Source organism: Elaeis guineensis, chromosome 9, assembly GCF_000442705.2.
Source record: "Elaeis guineensis isolate ETL-2024a chromosome 9, EG11, whole genome shotgun sequence".
Taxonomy (NCBI): domain Eukaryota; kingdom Viridiplantae; phylum Streptophyta; class Magnoliopsida; order Arecales; family Arecaceae; genus Elaeis; species Elaeis guineensis.
In genome coordinates, this window is record NC_026001.2 from 90,330,701 (window position 1) to 90,347,236 (window position 16,536).

Sequence of the window (16,536 nt, forward strand, 5' to 3'; positions counted from 1 at the left end):
ATGTCAATGTCATCAAAGGTAGGGAAGGGCTTACCCTTAATGCAAGCATGCTCCTTGTTTACCTATTATGAGAACAAATAAACAAGTATAGTCAAATGTCGATATGCTTGCTAGCTATGATATTAACAACCATCCAACACTCACCCAGATAATCTCCTCCCATATTTGTTCAACCCTAGGGATAAGAACTTTGAGCACAGGGTCCCATCCCATTCGGATCGACTTGCTAAGTTAAAATACATGTTAAAGTTCTTCTTCAGGACCTTCAATCAATTCTTGAGGTTTCTATATCTTCTTAGTTTGCTCGTTAAATATATTCATCATCTTCTTTCGGGTTTCTTGGGAGAAGGTACCATTTTGATAATTATTTTGATCATTTTCTTATCTCATCAAGGCAAGTATAATCAGATCAAGGGCATCAGTCCAATTCAGTGCCCTCTTACATGATGATCCTACCCTTGCACGTTCAAAATCATCGGTTGTATGGGCTCTCGACATGTTAGCTATATGAACGCAAACTTTGTAAATATAAGAATAAGGCACAATTGATTGTAATTTAGGGCTGCCTAATCTTGCATACAAAATCCAACGACATCTATATAAAACATATGATAACAATTTACATTCTACACAAAAATGTTCAATACCGACAAATTATGAGATAATCAATTGCAAGAAGCCAATCTATGGCAAGGATAAAAGGGCATTAAAAAAATATAAATCATATCCAATAAGAAGAAGACAAATACAAAATATATTGGAAGGTGGTTCAGGACATACGAAGTTAAAGTTAGTGGAGCATCACGACTACAAGATATGAAAACTAATTATATAGTTAAACATTTATCTCTCGGCCATGCTTAATCATAAGACAGCTCATCATCGTTACCAAAACAAAATAAAAAAATAACATAAAATTTAATATAGATACAAAATAGGTACATAACACAAAAGTTTAAAGTCAAGAAGAAATTAGAAACAAAAAAAAAATCAAAATTATATGAAATAAATAGGATAATCCATGGACATAAGGCAATATTCATAGGTATCATTCACAGATTTAAGGCAGCATCCACAAACGACACCACAAGACAATAAAATCCCCTTAACATTGATCATAACGAAAAAGCTGCACAATCAAAAGGCTACCAAATTAAAATTCCCTTAGCCACTATGGGAGACCTACTTGTAGAGAGATCGAGAAGGTATGAGGTGAGTGCAGCAGCGATCGGTGGCCTTGAAAATCAAATCAATCGAAGGAGGACACTAGAGTGGTGGAGGGGAGAGGTTTGCAAAGAATTTCAAGCCACCAAGAAGGCGAGAGGGTGTGAGCGATGGCCACGATGTGAAGACGAAGAGAGAAGGATAGAGACAGCAAGGGATGCAGCAACGCACATTACAGGAGCCAACAGAAAAGATGACAATCGTGCGCATGAGGAAGAAGATGACCTACTTGCAAAGAGTTTGAGAGGGTGTGAGGCGAGTGCAGTGGTGATCAGTGGTCATGAAATCCAAATCGAATGAAAGAAGATACTAGAGCGACAGAGGGGATGGAGGGGAGGAGATTTGTGGAGGATTTCAAGCCATCGAGAAGACAAGAGGGTGTGAGCAGCGGTTGCGGCGTGAAGACGAAGAGATAAAAACAGGGAGGTAGATAGGGTTTCACCGCCCCCTATTTATTTTTTGGCTAATGACACTGAATACCCCTGGGGTGCTGGGAATAAGGAGATCTAGAATTACCAATTCTATGGTCCTCCATGGAATTGGTATTCTAGAATTAGGAAGGATTGACCGGAATTGCTAAATCAGAGTAGCCCATCACTACTTTTTCACCTGTTTGGAGGAATAAGGTGGAATAAGCCTTCATTCCATCCGAAATTATCCAACCAAATACTACCATTTGAGAAGTTCCCTTTCAATCACAGACGTGACTATGAGACAGCAACTTCAACCATGGAATTGACTATAATATTCATATTTATGCTGACTTGCAAAGCCTCATGCACAGCCCTCGCTTGTGTGCAAAGGATTGAAGGCCAGAAGACTTTGCACCTGCACATTAGATAAAAAAAACTGATGTCAATTTAAATATGAATCTCGCACCAGCTATCTTCTACCTTGGATCATGCAATTCATCTTTACTAATCCTGGTCTATTGCTACATAACTGGTTTTCGTCGAATCTAAACATGAAACATACACCAGCTATGTTTTCCCCTAGCTCATAAAATTCATCTTTACAGAATAGAAATATATTAATTACAGAATAGAAATATATTAATTGCAGCGGAGATTCTACCCTGCATCATGGAGTTTGAGAATGTTTTTGTTGAGTAATCAATTGACCTCGTCAAGCTTAGCACCCCCTTCTCAAGTGAGACATGCTCTCAAAATATATTCATTTGTAGTTGCTTTGAGATTTGTGCAAGTAGATGAAATATCTAGATCCTCCATAATTGCTTTGAGATCTATGCAGGCAATAAATAATCCTGATTATCCACTAATCACTTTAAGATCCATGCAGATGGATGAATATTTGAATCATCTATGATTGTTTTGAGATCTGTCTAGTTGGATGTATATTTGAATCATCCATGGTTATTTTGAGATCTATATAGATGAATAAATAAGGGTTAATTACGCTTTACCCACCTAAAGTTAGATCCGATTTTATTAAGCTCCTATGGTTTGAAAAGTAGCACTTAATCTACTTGAGGTCATATTCGTCAGATTCAGTATTGCTCTGTTACCCACCTACGACGTAAAATGAATTTTAGGGTTTCTTTTCACCATGATTGTTGTCTTGTTCTTCTCCAAAGCACTTGATCAGATGACTAGTCATCCGAATCCAAGCTGTTTGCACCGCATTGAAAGTATGTTGCTATCATCTTCCTTAAGCAATATCAATAGTGGACCAATTTCTTGTTATTATGGGGAATGATCCATGGTTAGAACACTATGAACGGTGGAAAATTTCGAAAGATGGTTCCGTGGTTCCTCCAAATGCAGTGCAAGTTCTTTTATTTTTTGTTGATTTTCATATTTTACTAGGTAGATGAAAGAAGTAATATGATTTATTGGTTAATTGCTTGGTAGACTGATAAGCATTGCCAGCACTTTGAGTAGCTTGACCTTTGTATATACAGATGTGAGACTGAATTTGCTTCTAAAATTTTGGACAAATGTTTGCCTTAGTTTATTTTATTTGGTTGGTTTCTAGTTTTTCTACTTTTGAATGGTGTATTCGACCATGCACACAAACACTTCAAGTTAATAAATTTTCATTTGATCCACTTCACTGATTGTATGATGGTCAATGATGTCTGTTTTTCATTTAAAGGTTGTTATTTAATTTGGTGTTTAAAGTTTTCTTGACCGTTATGGGATAAGTCATTCCAAAACCCACCATGAAAGCAGCTGTAATGGCCATCCTATGATAGTCATCGCTGGAGGCATGATGAAGCATTGCTTTCTTTCCTATGGATGCCATCTTTGCAGGGATGCAACCATAATACAGAAAGGCCTCCACCTATTTCCAATGGATGGCCGCAGAACATTATAAATATCCTGGTACTGGAGGGGGTTTCATTGCATTGTAGGATTAAGAGAACATGGATAATCTGAGAGAGTTTGTTGTTAAAGACATGCTAGAAAATTTCAAAATTTTCTTATCAATTCAAGATGTTCATTTGCACTGCTATTAAGAACTCCATAGTATTAGGGTGGTCTACGTCCGTTCTGCAAGAGAAGGGGACCATCTTCTCAATGCATTTCCGGTAGCATAAGCCCTCACATGCCTTGGACCAGTAGGGTTTGATTGGGATCCAATTAAGCTAAGTCATAATACTTAGTCACCTTTCTATCTTGAATCACTTCAATGCAGGCCATCTGACATGGCACCATGCATCATAAATATTTTACTTTGTTCGATCTTGGTCCTACCAAGATGGTGCTAGTTCTCATCATTTGTAAGTTTATGTGCTGCTATATTTGTACGATATGCCACCTCATACTTGGGATACTGAATCTATTAGGAAGATTATTTTTAGTTTTGCACAGCTCAATTAAATAAACCCCAGAATGCTACGTGGTAGAGATCCTACTATCTTTGAAGTTGTAACCTTTTGTGAAAATTTAAACGACATCTCTCACTCCATAAATGCGATCCTTGGAGATGCGATGCATATAATTTCGATTTCTATTTGTAATGCTGAAGCTGAATATTCTATCTTTTTACCATTTGCTCGAGGGTGGATTTCGAGTCAAACTGGACTTCTGGTACCCAACATAACCGGTAGGAGTTGCTGCCTCAAACTCATCTTCCAACTTAGACTCATCTTCATCGAATGATATCCCAAAAATTCCATAATGACATTGTAATTTGCTATGATAATTAGTAATGACATAATATAATGATATCAAAAAATAATTTATAATGAATGACATCCTACAACGACCTTGTGTAATGACAATCCACTCTTTGAGATGCTACGATGACAATTGAGATGTAATGACAATTTATTATTGACATGCCACGGTTATATACAGTTTCATATTAAATTACAGTCATATGTACTATGATTCAAAAACTTCTGAACCTGTGTTGGAACCATTGGGCACAATGCATTTCCATTTGACAAACAGTATGTGCCACAGTCCACTTCCTGAACCTCTGTTGGAACCATTGGGCATAATACATTTTCATTTGGCATAATATAAAATCATAATGGTATATGACGTGTTGCAATTCACTCTTCTTGAAACTATGTTGGAACCATTTAGCACAATAGATTTTCTTTCACTAATACATGGCTTATCATTCCATAACACATAAATTGAACCCTTTTCCTGATATATGGCAAAATATATATACTTTTAGCAGCACATATAGTCTTAAATAAATTCATCATAGAGTCATGTGTTACATCTCAGTCTTCAATGAAATATGTTCACGATAAAGGAGGATTTATCGAATAGTTTTTAAATATGTTCACGATCAAATGATACGTCATTAAAAAAATGATGATATTTATCGAGTGTAGGTCGTTGTGTGCCATATAGGTTGGTTGTCCTCATAATCAAGGAGTATGGAGATACTGATATGGTATACAGATGAGATGTATGAATACATCGTCACTAAACGATGACTCACCTGTGGAGTACTCTGCTGTCAAGAGCAGCTCGTGAAGGATATGGGTATGTGTCCCTCCGATCTGAGATCACCATGGTGACTTGCAAGCAATTCACTGTGCTTTGGTGCTGAACTATCTATATTTTTAATACAGTGACAGAAGATAATTGGGTACAGTCAAGTACTTGCAAAGTCTGTGTGTGGATCAAGATAGGATTAATCCCTTGAAATTATAAGAGTTAATACATCACTGTATTTCAATTTAGTAAAATCTTGATCAGGATAATCTATATGATAGATTTGAAAGATTAAAATACAATGTGGATGACTCATTCAGGGTTGACAATTTAACCTTAGGTTGTCTTGAGCATTCAGGATCAAATGGATGAATTATGTGGTAACCATATTTTAAGATTCTTGAATGTTGTCTTGCCAACATTCGACCTATCCGGATGTCGAAAATCATTGTCAGATGGTAACTTCGATTAATACAGAAAATAGTTCTTATACTACCAGCTTAGTATTCGAATCTATAGAGTCATGCACAAAGTCAAGCAACGTAGGAAAGAATTGACCTAATATCTATATATTCAATTTGAAAGTATGTAACTTGATTGAACAAATAAATTAGCTTAATTGAGAATTAAGTTAGAGGTTATACAGAATTAAATAGTTGACTATGTCTAGCTAGCACTGAACATGAGATGCAGATTTAATTTCGAAAATAAATTTGATCGGATCAGTGATTCAAAAAATTTTTGTCAGATTGAATTTGAGTCTTAATTATTTCAGATTAGATCTGATTTAATTAGATTTGATTGGATTAATAATCAAAGTTAGACTTGGATATGAATCTTAATTAGATTAGAATTGACACTTCGATTTTGGATCGAATCATATTCGAATTGAATTCGAATTAAGCCAAATTTGAACCAAATTAGATTAGATCCATAAAGTCCCAAAATCTTGAGACTCTCTCTTATGATTGACCGACCAAGAGAAGAAGTGGAGCGCTAAAAATTGCATCTAATTTTTGTTTGCGCATGAAAAGTACGGACGTGCGCATGGTTGGCATCTTTTCTCCTTGGGTTTTCTTATTTGATAAGGATAGGATCTAATTCAAATCAGACTTGAATTAGAGTCCTAACCAAATTGGGTACTTGATCAGATACCTTGGGCATTAACTATAAGAAGCAAGAGACTCATACCTCCAATGAGATCAGATTTTATTTGTGCGACGAAACAAAAGAAAGAAAAGAAAAAAAAAACATGAGTGAGATTAGAGAGGTTTTGTGCAACAAAAAAATAGGGAGAGCATCTTTCCTATTTGTGTGTGGAGTTCTTGGGTGTCTTCTTCCTCTTGGCACGAAGACATCCTCCCAACCATGAGATTGGATCTCAACGGACTCCTTTTGCTATCCTTCTGAAGAAGCGACATCTTGAGGGTCATCCCTCTTTTCTATGGTGCCTGACATGCATGCGAAGTAGAGGATCTGTACATCCAGATCTCGCGAGACATCGAGCTCAAGAAACCTCAGTATCTCTTGATACAATATCCGCTACAAATCAGATAATCATAAAGGTTATAAAAATTTTAAAATAGAAATCTGTTCAATCTTCCCTGGTGATCTGAGCTGAATCAGATTTTTTTCTTTAACAGTTCCATCCACAGAAGTGCCTGCTTCTCTCCCTAAACCTATGCTAGGTCCCATTTACATAGAACCTCTCCTTAAAAAGCCTCTTCTTTATGAACCTCTTCTAGATGAACCTCTACTTGAAGAACCACTTGCAGAAGTTGTGCCTCTTGTTGTCCCTAAACCTATGCCGTTGAAGTACCTCAACCACCACCTTTTTCAGATCCTTTTGCCCTGCCACTCAAAACATCTTCAGCAGCTGTTCCCCTACCAACAGTTGCATCGGCCTGCATTATAGTTATGCAAGATCGACATTAATATAAGTTATAGGATAATACAAGTGACATTGCTAAATGAAGTTCATGTGAGCTCCTTGCACTACAATGTGATCTAAACCAAGCTGCTATTCCATATGTCCTTGAAGACTATAAGATTAATCACAATATTGGTTAGGGCATTGTCATTGATCAAGTTAATAGGATGATAGAGTTTAGCTATTATTAAAGATATAACCATGATTATCTTCTAAAAGGTGCTATGGCTTTGCCTCTACTGGATTATGAGGTGCTTATTGACTTGAGAGGGGCTAGGGTCTTATGCACTGGGTACACCTTGTTATGTAAAATGACAACATAATATGAGTGAGCTTATACCTACAAGACATAATATTATAAGTGAACTTGTACTTAATATAAGTGCGTCCAATTTTTATAATCAAAATTTGGGGTGTATTACATTCTTTGTTTTTGGCATCCTCATCCTCCTTTGCCAAGCAGTTTCTCTGGTCACACTTGCTTTACATTTTTTTGAGTTGTACCTTCTTTATAGTTCTTTCCACATCTTACACTCTCATTCATTTTTGATATCCTGTGAAGATTCCTTGGCTTCTTTAGATCTTTTCTTCTGAATTTTTTGGACCTCCTAAGAGGCCTATGTACAACTAAAGGGGTTAGAGCAAGGAGTCCAATTTCAGTCCACTCATCTTGGCCTAACATTGGATGAATTATCTCCTAATAAATGGTCAAATAAACATCCTTGGTATAACATGAATGGATAAAGTTCTCTATCTACTATAAATTCTTAATAATTACTGCCATACCATGCTTATATGGGATTCCTGTGAGCTCCCAAATCCAATGGGAGCAAGATCTTATAGTCAAATCAACTGCATATCTTTCATATCTATTTTTGACTTTATAATTCAATCTACCTACAGGTGTGGCACAAAAGTTCTGAGATTCTAGTTTTAGGACCTCTAGTTTATCCTATATGTTTGAACAAATAGGTCCACCATACTTCATACTTAGTCTTTTGATATTGAATATCTTCATCAACCAAAATTTGATCCACTCCAATATTGATAGTATAGGGTAAGTTTCTGGCCTCCAAGATTATGGCATTGAACGATTCATTAAGACTGTTGAGGAGACAATCAGTCTTGACTCTATTACTAAACAAATCCTTGGACCATTGGGGTGGGAGGATCTTCTTAAGCCACCCTCAAGCTTTCTCATTAATTGTTCAATATATGTCATTCTCCTTTCAAACTCTTAGAGGTGGTTGCATAGACTACTTTTCGTATTGCATCTTTTCAACTCCTTTCCCTTAAAAGATGTCATAAAATTGCTATACATATATCTCATGCAAATACCTATGCTCCACCTCAGGAAATAGCTCCTCAATTGTAGAGACCAAACCCTGAAATGAGAATACTTTTATATGTAAGTAAAACAGAAAATAAAGTAGAATATAAAAAAGACAATATCCTAGCAATATATATCTCTTGTCTATTTAAAATAAATATTAGACCAATATCATCAGGCTTGCCTATGCTCTCTCCAAAGATCCGAAAAAACCAACTCCATAAGTCTTTATTTTCTTGCTTGACAATAGCTATTGTCACAGGAAAGATATTACTATTCCCATCTCTTCCTATAGCTTAGAGCAGCTATCTTTCTAATCTTTTCTTAAGAAAGTATCTATCTAGACCTATTATAGGTCTGCATCCAGATAAAAAGCCCACCTTGTAGGTATGATATCAGATATACATGCTCTTGAAAATAGATTGCTGGTCCTCATCAGACGCTTTATAATGCAAAATAACATGACTTCAAATGTTTGTCTTAATCATTTTCACATAATTCCTCAGCTTTCTGTACTATAGCCTTTCATCTCCTTTAATAATCTTTCTGGCTTTCTTTTTGGCTATGTACACCTGGCTTCTACTAACATCTACAGCATTATCTTTTCCAACATGAGTTTGTATAGCTGATACTTCCTATTTAGCATTTGTCCTAAACTCATCCAAGTATTTCTTAGCCAGGTATCAAGATTTTACTTGAGAGTTAGAAAATATTCTCCATAAACACAAGCTTAGTAGAATATTTTAGTCTAAAATGTAAGTTCACCCCTAATCTTGGAAGCATAAATCCACCACTCACACTCATTCTTTCGTACAATTGATATCTTGTGACCTTCATTTAACTTAAGCTTCAAGTCAATGGATCTTCTTACTGAATATTCTTTCAACATAGCTCTAAAGATTGTGGTATTTGTAAACTTCATCCCCAACTATAATTTTGGATTTGTCATATCCATTTCTTCATTAAATTTTGGATCATACTCTCCATCCTCTTCAAAAGACCCATGCACACTTTTTAACTCATTGTATAAACACTTCTCAGCAACAACATCTAAGAAGATGTGTTCTCCTGGTCCTATAGCATTAAAATGATCGAAAGAGAGTACAAAGAAATAATCTTTATAAGTGGGGCTAAAAGTTTTAGTTTTGAAGATATCATCATCGTTAGGACCTTTACACTGCATCTTCTCTTCCTGCACCACCATCTTGGTCATCCCCTTCATGATCTTTCTTATAGCTTAATAATTCTTGAAGTATCTGATCTACCTCTGTCTTTCTATGCTCTAGGTCCTTTTTGAAGTAGATAAATATATCTTTGCAACATCAAAAATTTAAGACTTAGAATTCTATACAAAGAAATCTTCATTAGGGAGCTCGATCTGTCGACTTTGGCCAGTGAATACCTAATACTAGGGTAAATATGATAATCAACCTAATGTTTTGTTGGAGATTGGGGGTGTTGGCCCACAGAGAGATAGAGAGAGATGCAGAAAGGGAGCCAACATAAAATTCTCGTTATAAGCTATGGAAAAATGGAGAAATTATTAGGTAGACTAATTCTATCACGTAGGATACTGGCAAAACAACAAAACTTTCACACGTCAGCTGATTTCTCATTAATGGCTAACCATAGTTAATCATGATTTAGGAAGGAAACATTAATGGCTTGAAAGTTTTTATTGATCATGAGGTAAAGAGGTGAACCATGATTTCAATAAAAATAAGTAGGGCTCATCATGTTTTGAATAAAACTTCCATTGGTCATGAGTGAGAAGAGGTGAAAAGGTGGGATCCAGTACTGTAGGAAAAAAACTTCCAAGTGGATGAGAAAGTTTTTTTCTTACAATGGACCCCACCTCTTTTTTATTCAAAATATGATTCACCTCTGGGCCTCAGAGCCAATAAAAATTTTTAAGCCATTAATGGTTCTACTAAACCATGGAAAGGGCCCCATTTCTTGTTTTATTCAAAATATGATTCTGCTCTTCACCCCAATAAAAACTTTCGAGTCATTAATGGTTTTGCTAAACGATAGTTAACTATAGTTAGTCATTAATGAAAAATTAGCTGATGTATAGGATTTTTATTAGTTTTGTCTGCATCCTACGTGGTAGAATAGATCTATCTAATAGTTTCTCGTGAAAAAGACTCTCACTAAAAGCTCCAGGAGTACCATATGATATACCTAATTGCTTGGTGTCGTTATCCAAGGTAACCTGTATTCTAGACAGTTCTGTTATTCCAAACAACTAAGTTCCCATAAGTAATACTCGACAATGGCAGCAAGCAATAACATAGAGTTGGAGAATACTCACCTTGAAAAGTTCCACTTCTCCACAATATCGCTGAGGACTGAACACATCTCTTCTTTTGTGGGTTCCAGAGGAGGTGTTCGGCTAACTTTCACTTTTCCTGATGTCATACCAAAACATTAAAGGAAAAGGTGCATGCTTATGCAACGTAATAAAAGTTATGAACGTACACATTATTTTTTGAAGGGTAGGTTAAACACCACACAATTTATTAAGAGAGTAAAAAAAAAAAAAAAAAAAAGTTCACTGCAGTCGCAGAAAAAAGCCTCATGACTTTGAGGCAAAAAGGGATCCTGTTCAAGTAGGGGCCCTAATATCTATTTTCCAGTGCATTATTCAGCATGCCAGCAAACTATGAATTAGATTTTATATTGTTGGAACCACAGGAGCTCTTGGAAATTGCCTCTAAGAAGACTGTTCAGTCAGCAGGAACATATTGAATGGAATGGATTATCAATTGTGTTGAATTACGTACCTAAGACTTGATTCCTTTTATAGCTTTCCGAATAATGGAGGTGTAAAGAACACTATGCATAAACCATTATGAAAAACAATAAAAGAAAATGCTAAGTTTTATGGTCTGCAATTAAAGCTGCATATGAGAATGCCAATAATCAGCTGAAATGGGAGGAGTTCAAGAAAATATTTTATGATCAATATTTTCTCGAGCCAAAGAGATTAATAAAAAAGAATGAGTTATTAAGGCAAAAAGATGACATAACTATATTAGAGTATGCAAATAAATTTAACAAGTTAGGCCATTTTGCTTCCAGCTCATAGAATTTCGAAAGAGCAAAGCTAACAAATTCGAGCAAGGTTTAAGATATAAGATACAGTCTCGTTTGTCTTCTCATCTTTTTAATGATTATAAAGATGTACTAAAACAGATTTTGAAAATGGAATCCAAGATAAAAAGATCGAAACAGAAAAGGAGTAACAAAAAGAGATGGAGAACAGTAGAAAAATCTGAATGACTAGCAGAAAATTCAACCAATAACTCATATAAGAATAAAAAGCAGCTATCCATGAATACTATGATAAAAATCGTTATGAACCTTATCTGAAAAAGCTAGGATCATGCTTCTTATGCAATGAGATAGGATGTATAGCTCATGATTGTCCAAATAATAAAAAAGATGGCTCAAAGCCTGACAAATTAGCTGATCAAAAACAAAAAAGGAATGCATGAGCATTTGCTTTGATCCAATAAGATGCTAATACAAGTAATCAAGTAGTTATAGATACCATTCTAGTCACCCCATGGATGTTCATGCGCTATTAGATTATGATTCTCCGTATTCCTTATTATTTTTCAAGTTTAACTATATATTTAAAGAATTGAATAAGTTACTATATATTATCTCTTCTCTTAAGAAAATTATTCTCACCAATGTCTGTGATAACCCGGCCCGATGGGCCAAAAGCCCACTAAGCCCATTAAAAAAAGAAAAAAAAAAAAGGGAGGAAGACTCTCGATCGGAGTCTTCCTATTCCCCGGTTTCGATCAGGAATCGGAGTCCTAGGGCCATTAAAAGATCCTAGGACGAGCTCTATAAGAATCCCCCTCCTCTCCTCTAAGAGTAGACCCATCAGTCACCGACGATCGTCGGAGTTCTTCTCCGATTTTTCCGATTGAAGCCGTGGCCCCTCGACTTGTGCTCGCCGCGATTTCACGCCGGTGGAGGTCATCGGAAGCTGTGGTGAGTCCCTCCTCCTCTTCCTCCCTTCTCTCCCTTCCTTCCTGTACCGGTGGGCATGACTGCCGGCGACAGGAGTCGCCAGATTTCGTCAGAAAAGGGAAGTCCTGTTCAGCCTCTCCCTTTTCTTGGTTTTTAAGGCACCGACGGTCACGTCGACCGCCGGCTCTGGCCCTCCGAACTCGGGGGAAGGTCATCCCTTGCCACCGGCCACCGTCGGGCAAGGTGCGGTCATGAACGGCCGGTCAAAGGGCACGGGGACCTCTAGGTCCCCTGTTTCGGCCCAGGAAGGCTGCGGGAAGAAGGAAAAAGAAAAAGAAAAGAAAAAGGAAAAAGAAAAAGAAAAGAAAATGTAAAATAGAAAAATAAAAAAAAAATAGAAAAAAATAAAATAAAATAAGAGAAAAATTTCCTCTCTCCCCTCTTTCTCCCTCTTTCTCTCTCTTCTCTCTCTTTCTCTCTCTATTTTCTCTCTCTAAAAAGAAAAAAAAAGAAAGGAAAAATATATATATAATTATAATAATAATAATAAATACATGTGAGAGAAAGTTTCTCTCATCTCTCTCTTAAGTCTTTCTCTCTCCTCTCTCTACCTTCTCTCTATATTTTCTCTCTCTAGATTTTCTTCCTATTTTCTCTTTATAGACCCTTTTATCTCTTTTTATGGATTTTATCTCTCTAGGGTTATTCTCTCTCTGATTGCATCACAGACCCTAGGATAAACTTGAGATGAAAATATGATGATCTGCGACTGCTCCGAAATTCGTGCAAGTAGATCGGATCCCGATCCGATCTTTCTTCGAAATTGATAACATCAATCATGGTTAATCCATATTATGTCACCTTGATATAACCTCTAATGATCTCAATCATGATTGTCATTTTTGAAGGATACGAAGATTCTCTCTCCACTTTCTCTCTCTACTTTCTCTCTCATGACCGACTTTTTCTCTCTAAAAAAGATCTATGAATCCTGTATCGAGTCATGCCTTCATCTTTTAGAAGCTCATATTGACTCTAACAAGGTGATCTGAAGTTGCTTTGACATCCGTGCTGTATGTCAACTTCATTTGGCCATATCAAGTATTTTTCAAATCCATTATTAAAGAACCCGATTGATTGATTTTGACCTTAATTCGATCTGTGCTTCACGATTTCTTGATCAAGTCACTTAAATCTGACCCTCAGATCAGAGATCCTGAATTGCTCTGGTATCTGGATGGTCCAACACATCCAGACAACAGTCATCTTTCCTTATGATTTAACCTTGTTATATTTATGGAATAGAATTTGATAATGATTTGATATTTTAAATAGGATTAGCTGATTCTTCTAACGAAGTCTGAAGATCTAAGATGAACGAGGTAAGTGGATCTTATGCTCCTTATTTATTTTTAAATAATCATATTTTTATGTAAAGAATTGCTATTGATGAAATCATAATTTTTCATAAAATAAGGATCGGCATATGTGATATGAAAAAGCATGTTTTATTATGAGCATTGATTTCATGAATATGTCTTATGAAAATAGCATGATTATGAAGCATGAATTTTATTACTTTTTTATCTATGTATATGTATGCTTTAAGAAAAAGATATAATGATTTCAAAGGCTCTCAGATGGCTATGAATGAATCCCTTTGGGAAGGTCGACATCCGGAGCTAGCATCCACATGAAACATGGCCCTGCCAGTGGGTATAAAGTTGGCACATGAATTAAAAACTCTGTCGATTAAGAAACATGGTCCTGTCACGGGTATAATAGTGACCTTAGCACAAATATCTGTGAGCAATGTTTTGAAACATGATATGAATATATGATAAAAATGATTTACGATTCATGATTGTGAAATATACATGATTTATGCATGCATGATGAGTTTATAACTTATTTTGTTATATGCTCTATGAAATACTTTATTTTGTATTATCTGTTATTTTCTAAATATTGCATTATCATGAAAAACTTATACTTGATCCAATATGGAAGCGCAAGTTCTACTTACTGGGCTAGTGTAGCTCATATTCTTTTTGTTTTCTTTTTGTTTGAACAGAGAAATAAGGTTAGGATTGGCAAAAGAAATCCAAGCTTGAAGATCGGCATAGCAAACTTGAAAATTTGGCAGCAGAAGTTTAATTTATTTTATAATCATGAATTTGTAGTTATTTATGAATGTTGAGATTTGGATTAGTACTTGCTTTTGGATTTAGATGCTCTGAACCAATATTGGTTCGATTATTTGATGAATAATAGAATTGAATCTTTTTATTTGACGGATTTTAGATGATTATGATGGATTGACTTCATGTTATCGTGGGTTCTATCCCTCGGTAGCATAGTCGTGTTATGTCCCGGATTTGGGGCATGATATTTTATGGTATCAGAGCTTAGGTTATAATCATTGGAGATTATGATATAAATGATATAAATGATTAGGATATAATAGAATAATATCAGAGCTTAGGTTTAAGATCATTGAGATTATAAAGTGATATCAAAACTTTATGTATGATCAATAGGATGTGACCGAGTGGAGTATAATGGATAATATCAGAGTTCAAGATTATGATCATTAAGGACATGATAAGAATGATATAAAGTTAGGTTATGATCACTAGAGAATATGACTTAAGTGGTATTTGAACTTAAGGTTATCATTATTCGGGATTGTGACTTTAGTGATATTTGAACTTGAGGCTAAGATCATGAGGAACATGATAGATATAAAAGAAAGGATTCAATAATTTGATTTCAAATTAATAGGTATTATGATGAAATTTATGCATAAGTGGCATATGATGTCTATAATAGAATTGACGAGTTATATCTTAGATTTCAATTAGCAAGGTTGATCTGAGTACGAGAAGTGTTGACCCTAGAATGAAGTGGGAGGTATTGATATATTATGTTAGGTATATTTGATGACATTAGAATGCTAAACCTATATGGATAAAGGACATGATAACTTTGCTGATTTTGATGTTAATTTCTTTGCAAAGAAAAATTGGTTTGGAAGTTGTCTAAATGGTTGTAAGATAAGTCAAAGGTTAACTCAAATTAATTTTAGACATATTGGATTCTTGAGGAGTGATGAAGCTTATGTAATAAGTTCAAACATAGAAGGTGGATGAAGATTTAATTTTGATGTGCTATGCCTAAGAGATAGTAATAACAAGAAAATCTTAAATTTTACCCTAAATTGTATATGAAATATGAAAGTTGGATCTATCTTTGATTGATTTAATATACAAAGATATTTTTATTTTTCATAGATTTAGATAATTTGGTAAGTTGAGATCAGAGTACGCAGCAAAAGTGTGATGGTCTGAATTGATTAGAAATATTAATCCTTTAAATCAAAAGATATTATGAAATACGTTAGTTATAAATAAGGAAGGATTTTACTGATAATAAATGGATGCTAGAGAGAAAAATCTATCTGATCAAGGAAAGACTCAAAGCAGCACAGAATAGACAGAAGAGTTGGGCAGATAGAAAAAGAAGAGAATTAGAATTTCAGGTCGGTGATCATGTTTTTCTAAAAGTATCACCTACTAAGGGTGTCATGAGGTTTGGGAGACATGGCAAGCTGAGTCCGCGATATATTGGACCTTTTGAAATTTTAAATCGAGTAGGAGATGTTGCTTACGAACTAGCCTTACCACCAGATTTATCCAAAGTACACAATGTCTTTCATGTTTCACTACTGAGAAAGTTTGTACCTGATCCAAACAGTGTGATAAAGTATGAGCCATTGCAAGTTCATGAAGATTTAACCTATGAAGAATTTTTCCTCCGAATTATTGATCGAAAAGAGTAAGTTCTAAGATGGCGCATCATTCCATATGTGTGAAGATTCACTGGAGTAATCATGAAGAGAGAGAGGCTACTTGAGAGCTTGAAGATGATATGAAGATGAGATATCCACACTTATTTGAAAATGAAGGTATGTTAAATTTTGAGGATAAAATTTTTTTTTAAGGGGGGTAGAATGTGATAACTCGGCCCGATGGGCCAAAAGCCCACTAAGCCCATTAAAAAAAAAAAAAACAGGGAGGAAGACTCCCGATCGGAGTCTTCCTCTTCCCCGATTCCGATCAAGAATCGGAGTCCTAGGG

General features: G+C 35.5%; 1 long non-coding RNA gene across 2 annotated transcripts in view; it reads right to left on the reverse strand.

The window, feature by feature from the left end:
- Positions 1–6,638: 6,638 nt before the first annotated feature.
- LOC140851710 (uncharacterized) overlaps positions 6,639–16,536 on the reverse strand; it is a 40,251-nt gene continuing 30,353 nt past the window's right edge. The window contains exons 3-4 of one of the 2 annotated variants that reach the window (XR_012134449.1): positions 10,722–10,818; positions 6,639–7,051 (exon numbers count right to left, since the gene is read on the reverse strand). This is a non-coding gene — a long non-coding RNA (uncharacterized lncRNA). The remainder of the gene's footprint in view (positions 7,052–10,721; positions 10,819–16,536) is intronic. The other variant, XR_012134450.1, reaches the window with a different exon arrangement.